A 14151-nucleotide genomic window follows, 5' to 3' on the forward strand; every position below is an offset into this window, starting at 1 on the left:
CTCTGTCTACAGCTGATGGGCTGCGAAGTAGGCAGAGTAAGGACACTGTCATTCTAGGTCTCTTGCAGAAGTGTGGGAACAGTCATTTTCAATAGAAGATAATTATTTAAACTATTAACATTTCTGAACACTAAGTTAACAGGGTAAACCAAGAACCTAGAAGCTAAATTGGAAGAAGAAACAAACGTCAAACTCAGACGACTTGAGAAAAATTGTGGGCCGGTGGTGTAGGTGGACCATAAAGCTGGTCATAAAACTGTTTGAATCTCATGTGGGTATGTTGTAATTTCAAGAAATTCAGAAGAAGGAAAGGCTGAGCAGTTTCTTGTGGGAGGTTTGTGGGAAAAGCAGGGCCCATTACTGTCTCATGGTAATAATTATAGCAACTCTGTTTATGGTGTGTCCAGGTTTCTGCTCTTGTAATGTTTCTGAAGTTTAACTTTTCAGTTAGAATCTGTCGCCACTTGGAAGTGCCAGATTTGGAAGCGTATCATCTCTTTTCAATTGTTTCTATTCAATGGGCCCGGGTTGTGATTCTATTCGAATGGCGCAGACACCATCATTTTCGAATTTTCACACAGGTGTAAAGCTACCTCCCTCGTTACCTGGCTCTTTTAGAAAATGCAGGTGTTACACAAAGGCGTGACCACATGTAATAATTGCATTTTTTCACAAGAATGTGTTTAATCCAGTGAAAAGCCAGACAGTCTGTGAGTTGTTTCACTAAATGGATGCTGCAGACTGAGGAATTACAGGTGTACACTGTTAAAACTGTTACTTGGATCGAACTCAAAATTAAGACAACATTTTCCAACTACTTTATGCAAGTTTAGTGAACTAACTGATATTTTGAGTAAGGACAACTTAATAATATGCATTTCAATGTATGCAAAAATATTAAGTAGCATTTTCAGAAAAAGCCAATAAATTGAGTACAATGTAAAAAATATCAGCATATTATACACATTAGACTTAATTAAAATAAGTAACATTTAAATGAAAAAATACTAGTTAATGTCTTCTGATTTATTAATTTTGACCAATTTGCCCTTTCTTTGTTTTGGAAGTGTAAACGGCTTCAAATAATTAGTTGCTACTATGTCAATTTCCAACATTTATTAAATCATTGCCCTCTCCAAACAGTAGCAATGAGCTGGACAGTGTAAACAATCAATAACATCTGTATCAGCTTATAAACTGCTGGTTAGTAAAACACCTTTACAGTACAGTGTGTACATAATATTGAAACATTAACACTTAACATTACAGGTCACAAGCATGAGCATCTGACATCAACTTAAAAAGCACAGCTTAGCATAATACCTTCACAGCGTGTGTGAATATTTTGAAACCTCTTTAGTTAAACATCTCACTGATCCCACTAACTGACCAGTTTTTAAAGTGCAGCTTCACAGCAGGGCTATTTTGTGTGTATAAAATATAAACTTTTTTTCACACCAGAAATTATGACCTGCAGCATAATATAAAACATGACAAGGACAAACCATTAGAACATCCTGAGAAATTCAACGTTATGTCCAATGTATAATGATGTTGAACAGACAAGTGCAGAGTGACAGTCATGTCTGAGTGCCTAGGCAAGGAGCTTGGTTTTCAGAGTCATGGGTCTTGGGCGCAGTGTGTCAAGTCCCACGAAAAGTCTTTGAAACACCTCAAATGTTTTGGAAACCTTGGATGGATACTCAAGATTAAGTGCATATGTCAACCCAAGCAGCAAGCAGCATGCTTTGGCCAGATTTCCAAGATTGGTAAGAACTGGTATTCCCTCAATGATGATTCCTACTGCATCTGGCTCACGGCAGACATAGATGCTCGTATTCTTCATTTTCAGGTCCTCATGAAAAGTGGTCTCTGCAGCCCCATTTGAGATAAAAAATAAAGTATTTAAGACAAACAATCTCATTTGTTGATAAAAAAAAAACACTCCACCATCATCTGCCAAATGCTGGTTCAGTCAGTTCACATTAACAGTCAGCACAATTTAAACCTGTTCACCAGACTGACCCAAACCTGCTTTGAGACAATCCTTACACAGTAATCAGAGATGAGCTCCTGTCCACTCTCTCCCATATACTCAAAGAGGCATCTCAGAGTGACATCTCTCTTCTTGGGTCCTAGTTAAGAAAACAATAATGAATCAATTATTTGTGTTGGTAAATTCACTCCAACCCTGTAATGCCATCATTACCCTAGGTCTGTATTAGTTTTCCTTTTTTATTCATTATAATATATGAATAGGTATAACACTTGAGACAAGATAACTGAAAAACAACCTACTCAATTGATTAATATTGTATCTTTGAACTTTGTAAGCACTTTTGCCCCACCTGTATCAGTTCCATCATCAAGTTTTTGATGCGTTGACCAGTTGCTCCTCCCTTGGCACTAAAGAGCTCGAGGGGCTTTGGGGTGTGCTTGTCCAGCTGTGACATAAACATTGCTTCCAGGGGAACCGCAGTACATCTTCAGAACTCCTCGTTTACCTGTAGGACAGCAAATGTTTGACTGTTATTTAAGAGGGTTTAAAGATTAGCAACATCTGAACTTTATGCAAAGCAAAAAAGTGAGTCTACTATCTCATGTCAAAGTCACAATTTCCAAGAAGTTCTCAGAAGTGAGTAGTGTCAGGAAAAACTGAATGATAAGTCACCTGGAATGGTTCGAAGAGGGCAGGCCATCTTTCCTTAAATTCTGCCATACCAGTAGACTTGGCAACCACTTCCTGTCTTCTCCTGCTGAACAAAACAAGAATGATTAACTTTAGTGCATCGCAGAATTTATTTTAAAAATTAATCTGAAACCTCATGTAAAAACCCCACTGAATTTTTGTAATGATATCATCATACAGCACCTACAGGCAGTTAACTTATTACAATATTGGGAGGAGGGATGTTAATACAAATAAATGAGTCTTCTCACTTAAACAAATGGTTTTAAAATGCATCAACAAAATTCATATAAATATATCAAGAGACAGGGGTTAGACATCTGCACCCAATAATTACAGAGCAATAAAAATATGAAATTTGGGTTATGAGTTAGGCCTATACATAGAGTACATTTTGAGCGTACACTTTTGTGAAAGATGAACTATGCCGGATATTTGCCTTAACTATGCTTTACCATAATTAAACAGCTTTGGACTAATTGATAATCACTCAGCTAACGTTAATGTTAACTGTGGCTTCGTGTGTGTCTGTGTGTCCACTACCAATGTCGAAGCCACGACAACGTTTTTGAAGTTACAAACACCTCTGAAACATTAAACTATCACACAAAGACAACATTACGTATACAGTGCACACACGTAGATGTATACACTATGTGGCTCAAGTTAACGAGCTGTTTGAGATTACAGAGGTTCCAGAACTTCCAGTAGGTCTTGGAAACACTGGATCATTCAAACACCATTCTGAAATGGTTCAGGCCAGGGATGCAAATGGTCACCTCTGTAAAGAAGTTCACTACATATGTGACCATGAAGTGTTTCCTTTAAATGGATAGTTCACCCAAAAATAAAACATTCTATAATTATTTACGCACCCTCATGTTGTTCCAAACCCATAAGACCTTCATTCATCTTCGGACCACAAATTAAGATTTTTTTTTATTAAATCCGAGAGCTTTCTGACCCTCCATTACCACGATCAAGGCTCAGAAACATAGCAAGGACATCGGTAAAATAGTCCATGTGACATCAGGTAATTTTACGAAGCTACGAGATTACTTTTTGTGTGCAAAGAAATCAATAATAACATAACAATTCTTCTCCATTTATCTCCAACAATTCATCTCCAATTCTTCTCCTCTTCGCCATTTTGGAGAGAACCCCAGAACGTAATCATGCGCATGCTGAACGTAAACAACGTTGATTAAGTTATGGGGTACTCTCCAAAATGGCAGAAGATGGTAACTCGGGGAAAAAGTATTCTTGTAGCTTCGTAAAATTACGGTTGATCCCCTGATGTCACATGGACTATTTTAATGATGTCCTTGCTACATTTCTGTGCGTTGATCGTGGTAATATCCTTGCTGTCTATGGAGAGCTCTCAGATTCCATCAAAAATATCTTAATTTGTGTTCTGAAGGTGAATGAAGGTCTTCCGGGTTTGGAACGACATGAGGGTGAGTAATTAATGACAGAATTTTCATTTTTGGGTGAACTAACCCTTTAAGTCTTCCAAGAATGTGCCTACTTACAGGTTTGGATACGAGGTAAACGAATGGCTTCTGTCAGATACAATTTAAAAGACCCAATTGACCAAACTGAATTTTGGTACTCTCAAATGCACATGAACATCAACTGGATCATCCTAGAAATAGTTTTTAGTGTGATTTGAACTAAAGAAATGTATGATGCTATTGTTGGCGGATTTTATGGATTTGAAATAAGATGTTTCAACAAATTTCACAAACAGTTCTAGAGATTTCAGTCTTTCGACCTTGCCTTAGAGGGACCGTCTCCTCCCCACTTCAAAGTGGTCACTGGAGACACATTTGAGACAAATGTTAATGCCAGTTATAAACAGCAATCTGGCTTGGCTGACCGCTTTTGATCAGATCACCCAATGTGGGTGTTAACACCAGGTGTAAAGGCGGCTATGAGTCCTCAGACATGGGCTTTTGGTTGACAAGCTAGCAGAAAAGAGTCATATAATGGACTATGATGACACAGGGAACCGCGTAATAAAGTACTGGTCCTATTCACAAGAGAAAACAAGAACTGCTGTCCTTTCTGTTTTAAGATTGGAAGCACTACTTTGGGGACAGTTAACACACATAATGCCTGCTGACATTTTCCCTAGTTTATCCGACTTGCCTCCTGCACTCCCACTACCAAAATTCACCTCAGTTTAGAGAGCTTTGTCAAATTCTACCAAAACTTCCAATATTTGGGAGAAAAAAAGGTCCCAGCATTCCCAAGTTGCAGAAAGCACACAGCCTGGCCGTATGCCATTGGAGCAGCTGTAGAGACCATAGACCCTCTCTTCCTACATACCTGCAGTGCTGTAATGGCTTGTGACAGCTGGCACATCGCAGTTCAATATGTTGCTGTTTGGGACTAAATGCCATCCCTGGGATGCTGCAATGTGCTTGTTGCAGGACAAAATATTCATGGTATGTCAACTCCATTTGTCATTCCATCAAGAACTATTGGGAGGTAGTCAACAGTCTCCCCACCAAAAGATGATTGTGAAAGTAAGATTCAAGAAATTACTACTTTGTCTGGTAAATGACTACGGGAACTACATTTGTAGTGTCTAAAAGTATAGCAGTGCTTGGAAGGCAGCAAAAGAAAGTGTCTTAGATTGGATAGAAGAAAGAAAGCCAATCAGTATGCAAATATTTCCGTGTTTTGAATTAATCAATCTTGTATTTCAACGGAACGGACTTCAGAAGAGACTGCCATTAGCATGTTGCTAAGCTAACAGCACAAAACACAACAAAACGCATAAAAATACATACAGTAGAACACAAATACTGCATGAAACTATCAGAAGAATATCAGTATTATTCAGTATGATGCCAAAAAATGCTGAATACATATGCAGCTAGCATAGTTAGCTAACAGTTAACTGAGATTGTTACTACTGTTGCTTTTGTTGCCGCCTCAAATGCAATTTCTGTTCAAATGTGTTTGTTTAACTTTCAGACTTAATGTATGCTAACTCTTGAGTTACTAAAACATTTGAAATAGCTGTTGAAATGTATTGTACAGTATATGTTTACTAAAAATACAAAAGTGTCTCAAAATTCCCACTTTTCAAACCGTGGCAGCAAAGTTAGATGAATCAAGTGTTAAGAACTGCAAGACGAAGAGATACACGTTAAAATTGGTATCTGGCTTTCTGTCTGTCTGTATAATGAGTCCTATAATGAGTGCATGTACCACAAAACAGGCCTGGGCAAGCCAGGTGCATCATCATTCTCACTTAAACTATAATGTGGAAACCAAATCTCAGATGAGTGTTACCAAGATGCACCCTGAAAAGCTCACTAAAATGCAGGAAGGGTTTGTGGATTAGCGTACTAAATGCAGACTCTGCAAAGTTCATCCTGGGTAAGATTTCTGCTTGTTCAAGTCTTCATTAAAAATGCATTCTTGAACTTCAAACTGGATAAGAATTCGAAGTTATCTGAAGGAAGAGTATACTGTAGCTCATAGAAGAACGTGTGTGCTCCCGTTTTAACACTCAAAGGATGCTTTATCAAAAAAGTTGACTTTGTAATTAATCCAGTACTGGCTTGCTTAAGCACATCAAAGCACACCTTGTGAAGCTATATATCACTTGTATACCTTTCCTTTGAAGTTGTATAACAGTTACGTATGTACTCCTATGATTAATAAAAAAAGCGCTTTCACTCATCTTAAAAAGTTACAGAAGATGAAAGACTGACTTTAATGAAGCAATAACTGAAATTAAGCCATATTCACACTATATATTTGCACAGAATAGCAAATATATAGTGTGACATTTTATTTTGCACAGTAAAGGTCAAAAATGTATACAGTTCACTTTCTGATAGACTTCATACAGATGTCTCAGAAATAGCAGCCTTTAAGGACTCCTTATATGTAAAAACCTACATATACCGCTGGTATTTATAGAAATGGCTACATCTTGATACTATTTTTAACCCTAGACCAAGAATTAGTATGTTGTCAATAGTCTGAGCCCTGAAAGGTGTGATAAAAGTGCCCCCTCCTGGACATGAAGTGAATTACATCTCAGAATTTCTTGGAGGCCAAATTCATAAATTCATGTTAAGCCACACACACATACATATATAAATTATATTCTAATATATTTTAATATATAATTAAAATGTATATACTTTTATATATTACTATTTAATGTGTGTATATATATATATATTTATTTATTTATTTTTTATTTATTTATTTTTTTTACTCTGGACAACCACTAAGCATCCAAATACTGATCTTTTTATTTAACAAAATGTATTTATCTAACACACTGAAATCTGCACATTTTTAAGGGTCCAAATATTTTTCTTCGCTGCCTAAAATGATCCAGGAGCACCCATTTATGTAATTTGGAGATGATGTCAAATAATAAATGACTAATTTCTAAGGGTTACGGGCAGGTTTCCTTCAGTTTTGTGCAGTTAATTTATAATTGATTAAAGAAGTTATCAAATACATTCTCTTTCACCACAAACTACTACAGCCGGAATTAACGCAGCTGTCACATCTGCCACGAAATCTTGGGATTAAGATCCTTGTGCAAACATAATGAGCAACACGCCAGTCAAACTTCAACGGAAATCAAGCAGCATAAATCAATACACTCAATTTCAACCACGTCTGCATTTAAAACAGGTACGAGAGAGAGCGTTCGAACAATGGACTATTGATTTTGTGTCTGCCTAATACATCCTTTGGCTTATGAAAGTAAGCAGAAGCATTTGAAGGCAACTTTTTCTGAATTCCAGTGGTCTCGCAAACCCTTAAGCAGATTACAGAAAGCTCACAGAGCTATAATGGCCTCCTCTTGATATGACCCTTTCATGGATTCCCAAATAGAGCTCACAAGGTTTTACTCGCTGACAGTTCATTTGAGCGAGAGCGAGTGAAATCTGCTCTCGGGTCTTGATCCGCTCCAAACAGGCCTTCTTCTTGTCAATATTCCTGTCTCTGTAAATTATGAAGCTGAAGTTCTATTTCGCTGAATTCTTCTTTTCAACACAGAGAAGGCTAAACTTTATAAAAAAAAAAAAAAAGAAGAAACGTGAAGCGTTCGGATTAAGATGCAGACCTACATCGTATAACCAAGGTTTTTAATGTATAATGAGGGGATCTGATTCATCAAAACAAAATATTGGGATGTAGGTCACAGTTTTGTGAACATTCACACAAAAAGCAGTAACTAGTCAGGTGGCTACAAAGCATTTGACCACTGGATTTACAAAAATCATTTCAGGTTTCAACACTGCATCAACTACCGATAAACACTTTAATATTTCATAATATTATCACTCTGAAGATTATTTAACTGCATGTATCTCTATGTCTTTGGAAGGCTTTTGTAGGGTACATATAAATCATATATAGATATGTGTGTGTGTGTTTAATAATAAAATTATAAAAATGCTAGATATGAAATTAGCTTAAGCTTAACACATACTGAAGTGTATAGTGTTTTATAAAAATGTTGAACGAGACGTTTCCACTAAAAAAACATTGGTTCATTTTCGTAAGGGGTAACTCAATTTCTTGCAAATCGTGAAAACATTTTTAATCATATTAAAATGCATAACAAGTACTTTATACCAGAAATCTCATAACAAAAAGGAATCTTTACACATTTTATAGCTCAAATGAAACACATTTTGAAAGAAAAAAATAAATTAAGCCATTTAACAAACTGTCTTTTTGTCTTGATAGACTTTTTTTGTTTGTTTGGATCAAGGAGCGAATCAAATTGCCTTTGCCAACTGACAGCAATTGATATCAATAAAGCTTAACTACCCGAAACATTCCTTTACATCAGCTTGAACTACAAAAATGTTGACTATGAGTATGTTTACTCAGCAGAAGTTACTCAGCCACATGACAGATGAGAACATATGCCAGCACTACAGTCCTGTGCCGGCAGATGTCTCTTCACTGTAAGGACTGTTAAGACTCGTTTTACAGGGGATAATCAACACCTGCTTGCGTGATAATGGAAAAACTGGTGCTACAGGCCTCAGTAAGGTCAGAATGATGAACGGGGGGATTGGATTTAATTTGCAGTCTGACCTTCGCTGTCTTGAGGGATGAAGTGATTTGGCTTGAGCGGTGTGAGCATCACTTTTGAGGAATCAACAAGCTGACGTTCACGCTCCAGTGAGATCATAACAATAGCATGCTAAAAAGAGAAAACATTTCTAAATATTCTGGCTGGTCTTAATGATTATGACATTCATAATGAGTAGAACATTTCTGGTCATAATGATTCTAAATCTAAATCTAATATTATTAGTCTTATTTTCCCATTAAAATATCTAAACATCATCATAAAGACACATTTAGGCAATTGTGGGAGAGCAACATTTTGTAACATAATAATTAGATTGGGAGAAAAAGATTTACCAAAAATGTAGTGGTTTCTGCTTAAAACAACAAAAACACGTTCCAATGGGAGATAGATAGATGTATCACAACAGTATAAAACAAACTAAAACAAATCCCTTATTATTGAATTGGTATAGTGGAAAAACAGACCATATCGGAATAGACCTTTGTCAGGCTAGAAAGCATATTTGATTTAATTATGTGGATGAAAATGAGACTGTGAGGAATAGACGTACAGTCTTTACAATGGCAAACAGTTTAAAAAGTCCTATCAAAATTTTCACAACTTTCATAACAGTTTTATGGAGTTTTTGGCTACTGAAAGTTTGACAACTCGGGCCGGCAGGAATTGTAGGTGGGGGGAGTGAATGTCCAGCGCTCTCTCCACCCTCAATACCACGACTGAGGTGCCCTTGAGCAAGGCACCGAACCCCCAACTGCTCCCCGGGCGCCGCAGCATAAATGGCTGCCCACTGCTCCGGGTGTGTGTTCACGGTGAGTGTGTGTGTTCACTGCTGTGTGTGTGCACGTTGGATGGGTTAAATGCAGAGCACGAATACTGAGTATGGGTCAATATACTTGGCAGTATGTCACTTCACTCACTTAATGTATATGTAAATGTGTGCAAACAGAAAAACCGCATTACCATTAAGTACCACTAGAGGGAGATATGTTTCCACTTCAGACCTTTTGAGTAAGACTGTGTTCAAGAGTCTATAAAATAAACCTTTAAATGAACCAAAATCTGAATTTCAGTAAACAGCTTTTACACCACCCAAAATGAACCAAACCCTGTCAAACCGAGTCGGTCGGCAATAAAAGCAACGCCACTTGCTTCATCGCCGAAAGAGAATTCAATTACAATCCCTATTGACATCATTACTAGGCTATATCTGGATGTCGCTGGAATACCTCTAGACCACTGCGTGCCTGTCATGTTGCACTTGTGTACTGTCTGGAAGCCTTTCACACCTCGACACGCTCCCCCGCCGCGTTTACACTCGCTCCACTTCGCTCACCAGCTCGATGAAGTGTGGACGCGTGCCACGAATCTCAGGTATTTCTCATGGTTGTCCACACACGAGACACCTGTTGGCCTGTCTGTCAAATCTGACTCCATTTGATTCGCTCAAGTGCCGTTTGAGTCTTAATAACATAGCTAAACAAAAATATCCTACTATAGTATGCTCTGGAAAGTAAAGAACAGATGCATGATCGTTAAAGCATTGGGATTTTGGCATTGACGCGTTGAGAAGCAAATACAGGTGTGCGCTATAAGTGACCGGAGCCAAGTACAATAAATCACTCCAGAAAAGCCGTCAAAACCATTTATAGTTGTTTACCAGAGACAAATGTTCATGCCAACTGAAGTTCATGTCAAAAAGAAGATGCCAGTCATACTGGCGTAAGAAAGGAATCAAAATCTACTGACCCCCACTCTAGTCCTTTCACTGTATTAAAAACTGTTGAACCCAGACACAAAGGGTGTGGAGAAATCGTCTGTCATCATTTACTCACCCTTATGTCATTCCAAACTTTAGTAGAATGTTGATGCAGCTTTACAATGACAGCATATAATATGGAAGCTTGTTTGTGCCACAAGATAATAACTAAATAAATAAATGCTACTGCGTTTTTTATTTCACAATTCAGATTTGTTCTTGCAAATTCTTCAAAATTGTGAGTAGGCACTTCTGAGTTCATAAGTCAGAACTGAGATAAAGTCGCAATTACCATTATATATATATATATATATATAATTCTGTGGTGGAAATGGACACCTATAGTGACTATGGACCAATAAAGATAAAAAGCAGCATAAAACTGTCAACTTACAAAGCAGAGTATTTTGTTCAGAACTTGGACTTCATGTTTTTGAGTCACTAAAAAGAACCAGTTCCTAAATTACACAGATCGCACAGTATGTTTTTGGTCCACTAAAAAAGACCAGTTCATAAGACTCATTCGTTTGGGATCACTAAAAAGAGCTGTTTAGTCATTTGTTCGGAGTGTCTGATTTACTAAAAAGAACCGGCGTTTAAGAGTCATTCATTCAAGAATCAGACTTCTTGGATTGTACCATGTGTTTTTGATGCACCAAAAATTGCTGGTTCTTAAGAGTTTTTTTTTTTTTCAGGAACTGGAGATAACATCACGTTGTATGTTTTGATTCACTAAAAAGAACTGGTTCCTAAACTAAACGAATTGCACTGTGTGTTTTTGATTTAGGCTATTAAAATAACTGGCTTGAGTCATTTGTTCAGGAATCGGACTACATGGATTGCGCCTTGTTTTTGATTCACTAAAACTAACCTGCTCATAAGAGTCATTTATTTGGAAAGTGGTTTGATTACACTGGCTGGGTTGTTTGTTTTGATTCACTAAAATGAATCAGTTTTAGTAGAGTCATTGTAGGAATTGGATTACACTGGTTGTGATTTATTAGGAAGAATAAGCTGTTTCTGTCGAAGTACACTAGTCACACTGTTTGTTGAGCTGGATCATTAGAGTTATTAGGTAATCATGCTACATTTGTCATACAGTAGTTTAAAAAAAATGCAAAAGTGCAGTGCAAACATTCTCATTAATATGTTTGTGCTCTGCAGAAGGCATGTTTGGGACAACATGAGAGTGAGTAATGATGACAGAATTTTAGTCATTCATTTATGTATTCATTGTGAGTGTCTAATTTACGCCTCTTATGTCTAACAATTCACTGAACAGCTCTGCAACAATGGAAATAGGCGACACCTGTGCCCATTTTTCACTGTCACATGACCACATTTACCATTGCCTTCATTCCACATGAGCTCAAATACTAGTGTATCAGTTTCAGTCCGGTTAAATATACACAGATAATTACACTGTTGTAATTAATCCAAAGAACCATGGAACGACAGCCCAAAGCACAGATTAGCTTCTTGAGTTATAAACAAATTACGTGGGACAATTTCTGTACCGCAATGACATATATTATTGTATAGCTATATTTAGACCTACTCAAATATTCAGTGTTTGCAAGAAATTTCTTTGTAATTTAGCGGCACAATTACGGCAGCAGAGCTCTGGGATGGTTTGTAATCAACAGGAGGTCAAGTCTAATGTTCAAATTATCTCTCACTGGCTGAAATGAAAGATTTCTCCGACCCCGTGTGGCCCTGCGCTGCTCGTTACAAGACCACAGAATATTGAGAAAGGCAGCTTCAGGCTCCCGCTGACTTTATATATTTTTTTTACAGCGGGGAAATTAATTAAAACATCCAGAGAAGGAGAACGACTGCCAATAACACCTTCAGGTAGCAAGAGACTGTCTGTCTACATGCACCTGTGGGGAGAAAGTGGAGTTATGGGACATGACTAAAGCAAATTCAATATTACAGGTACATCTAATTGATTTTATTTGCATGTATATTAATGTTTTTGAGTTTGGACAAGTCATATTTGAAAATCTGTTTAACATTTCATAGAATAAAATGATAAATTGAAAACTTAATATCTCAGTTTTATCTACAGTCGTTTTTCATTTTAATTTTACGTTTAAGTAAATTACTCGGAAATGATTTTGCATGTAGTTCGTCCTGTGCAGTTCATGACAATAATAATGCATTCCAGTGTTAAAACTGTGTTAGACATGTTGCCACTAGGTGGCAGTATTTCTCAGAACATGTCAGTTTGCCCTTTTACAATGTATTTATTCATTCATTTATTTATTGTTGATCAATATAATGCATAATGCATAAAGTCTTCGGTCTGGATTTTAAGCACCTGAAGACTGTTTGATGAGTCTGTCCGCAGTAGCCAAATGGATTTCACTGTGCAAATGGATTTTATAATGTCTATAAAATCAGAGCTATTCTGCAAGCAAATGAGCTGTAAAGATGATCAACTTGATCACAAAATGAGATGAGACTCTTATCTTATCATCATAGTTTTAGCATAAAACTAAAAGTTAACCATCATAGCCTATCCTTAATTTAAAAAAGAGATACATCAATAGCACTTTTTATATTACACTATAAAAGAGTGCTTAATATACATTCAAACGTGTTCTGGAACTTCCATATATATTATTTGTTCCATATACACTTATTTGAGGCTTGTTAATGAGTCCGTTATTAAGTTACTGAAGTGTTAATGACTGTTTTACAAACTGCTAAATACATGTCTAAATGCAAATGGCCGTAACAAAAATAAAAACATTTGTCTGTTGCTGTTCTTTCATGATTTGTCGATTAATCGACTCGATGACCGCAAACCAACCTTCATGCAGAATCAAATCTCATTCATTCATTCTTCAGCCCATCACTGTCAAATCAAATCTGATCATTTTTCTGCAGTCGCTCGCTGTTAAATAGAATCCAAGTACTTTTTTTTCCCAGTCACTTACTATCGAATCTATTTTGAACGTAAGGGAATGTTTTGTTTTCAGAGCGATTTATTTCCCAACTACGTCGAATCTAATCGAATCTTCGTATGGAATCGAATCTTTTTCTCTTTTTTTTTTAATTCATCCAAGCGCTGTGGAATCGAATCTTTCAAATGACTTCAGAATAACTAGACCACTTGCGCGAAAAACAGTCGAATATTATGGCGTGATGTTTTAAGAAAAAATGTCTGTCAAATTTCTTCTGAAATAATGGAGGAAGGACAGTGGCTCAAAAGAAGAAACTAAGGCAGGGCGACTTGTCCTCTCAGCATACGGTTGTGCATTGTTGTTCTTTTTAACCCTCGTTTGTCTTTTGTAATTGGATAGGATGGTTCTGTCTCCTTTACGCCCCCCCCCCCCCCCCCCCTCCCCTCCCCTCCCCTCCCCTCTCCCCTCTCCCCTTCAGTCTCTCTCTCTCTCCCTGACATCGGGGTTTTCTCTCTTACAGTAAACGCTTGGCACTGACAATGTGGACATCAGCGGGGAATATATAGTGTATCATCTAAATTCGCATCGTTTTATCAGCGCATTCAACTTCATTATTACCAGGTAAGACGGCAATATTATGCCGGATATCATTTCCCTGTGTTCCTTTCTTATCTGTAGCCTACATGTTTTGGTA

The 14151-nt window shown here is 37.2% G+C and overlaps 1 pseudogene across 1 annotated transcript in view; it reads left to right on the top strand.

Annotated features, from left to right (window-relative positions):
• Positions 1-13952: 13952 nt before the first annotated feature.
• The window catches only part of LOC306875500 (poly(rC)-binding protein 4-like), a 90465-nt pseudogene continuing 90266 nt past the window's right edge, over positions 13953-14151 (top strand). Inside the window, exon 1 of the transcript in view lies at positions 13953-14078. The product of the transcript in view is annotated as a poly(rC)-binding protein 4-like (transcript). The remainder of the gene's footprint in view (positions 14079-14151) is intronic.

The sequence above is a fragment of the Barbus barbus genome (genome assembly GCF_936440315.1).
Source record: "Barbus barbus genome assembly, chromosome: 9".
Lineage (NCBI taxonomy): Eukaryota > Metazoa > Chordata > Actinopteri > Cypriniformes > Cyprinidae > Barbus > Barbus barbus.